This window comes from Diaphorina citri, unplaced genomic scaffold, assembly GCF_000475195.1.
Source record: "Diaphorina citri unplaced genomic scaffold, Diaci psyllid genome assembly version 1.1 scaffold1324, whole genome shotgun sequence".
In the NCBI taxonomy this organism is placed as follows: Eukaryota; Metazoa; Arthropoda; class Insecta; order Hemiptera; family Psyllidae; genus Diaphorina; species Diaphorina citri.
The window spans coordinates 16,737-18,560 of NW_007378752.1; the positions used below are offsets into that span (position 1 = coordinate 16,737).

Consider the following 1,824-nt stretch of genomic DNA (forward strand, 5'->3'; position numbering starts at 1 on the left):
CTTCAACAAAGTATCACCAATACCTAAACTGACTATCTCTGCCAAATGCCGATGTTTTCTGACTTAGTTAGAATAAAACAAGGATTCTGTGCACCCGAGAGTGGATTAGAATAGGATAAAGGAGAGCAAAAAGTGTTGATTCCCCTCCTCCTTTTTTTTTTTTTTTTTTTTTTTTTTTTTTTTTTTTTTTTTTTTTTTTTTTTAATCTTGTGTACTTTGCTTCAACACATTTTGTTTTCAGTCTTTCTTGAAAATTACATTGGCCCTTACAAACTACTTACTACTTACTCTTAGATAGGTACCTTAACTATGCATTTCACTTTCATCTTTTTGATAGAGGGAACTGTAACTGATAAGGTCTTGTCATTCTACAATCAAAGAGAGAAGGAAGACAGGATAGGAGAAAGCCAGTCATTCCAAGAGTGAACATTATCCGTTCAGGATAAAATCCACCCCAGGTGGGAATCAAACCCATGGCCTAGCACTTACAACAGATGCTCTATCCTCCAAGCTACTAGACTGGCTACATTCTTCTTTGTTTGCAGGTACTAATATAGAAGCTTTGGGAACAATATCAGCTGCAATTGAAAGCTGTTTTGTAACTTCTCCGCTAGATGTCATGTTTGTTGAGCTTCCACGATTTTCCCACACTCCTGACGCAAAGTGAACGTCGCGTCGAGTTGACGCGGCGTAGCAGAAACGCGGGATCTGGCACAGGGGAGCGTGTTGAGGACGAGATTTTTGTGGGAATTTTGCTATAAATCCCACCATTAAAAAAAATACCCTGAGGACGATTGAAATTACATGGGATTTTTATTGTCGTCCTCTAACAAACATAAATAGGTACCTACTACCAAACTTTAACCGAAGATGTCAATATGTAATCTAAGTTTCGATTTTTTTTTTTTTTACATGGGAAAAAGTGTGGTAATGGACGATTTCGACCGTAAAATCTCCAATTAAAGTTTAGTAAAATGCACCCAAGTAAAGTAAAAATCTGGTGTGAACATCACACGACTTTCCTTATCCTATTGAATGATGCTTATTTGGGTGTTCTTTTATATATACCCTAACTTTTACAATACCTCTAACCGTGTTGTTGCTATAGCTGAAAACCGCCAAAAAACGGTCGAAATCTGTACAAAAGCGGTCAAAATACCGCCAAGCGCAGCAACCATCTCAACCAAGCTTTACACTTGTATCGTCGTAAGATAAGAGCCAGCCTAGGCGGCGGAAAATCTCCAATTAAAGTTTAGCAAAATATGCACCCAGTTTACACTGTTTACTCAGGTCTTAGGTAGTATTAGGTAGGTACATATTATTTACACTCTGTATCGTCGTAAGGGCCAGCCGTTAGCGCGTTGTACTAGCACTCTGCACCTCCTAGGTCATGGGTTCGATTCCAACCCTGGGCAAATTTTTCTCAGAAGAAAAATTCGTTCTCAGAACAGCTATCCTCCTATCCTGTCATTCTCCTCTCTTCAATTTCGAGACGATAAGACCTCACTACCTTAGATGTTAAAGTTCCCTCTATCAAACCTCTGAAAAAAAAAAAAAAAAGTTTAATGTACGAACGTTAGTCAGGGTTGCAAATTTTTGCTTTAAATTACAATCCTTGGTACCCTCCTCTAATCATAAACCAAATTGGTCCATATGGTGCCAACATAATTGTTTCATATCGTCTCTTTTTCTTGATAATAATTATTTGAATTTGAATTTGAATTATAAAAGGGTAGGATGGTTGTAGACTGTGGTTTTGAGCCCCAAGTAAAGAGGAGGAACTAATAATATAATTATTGGAAATGAAAACATAAATAAATATAG

At 37.3% G+C, this 1,824-nt stretch overlaps 2 protein-coding genes across 2 annotated transcripts in view; one reads left to right on the plus strand and one right to left on the minus strand.

Annotated features, from left to right (window-relative positions):
* LOC103515341 (etoposide-induced protein 2.4 homolog) overlaps positions 1 to 1,824 on the minus strand; it is a 23,156-nt gene that overhangs the window by 9,896 nt on the left and 11,436 nt on the right. The gene's annotated exons all lie outside the window — the stretch shown is intronic.
* LOC113469978 overlaps positions 1 to 1,824 on the plus strand; it is a 6,725-nt gene that overhangs the window by 1,091 nt on the left and 3,810 nt on the right. The window lies entirely within an intron of this gene.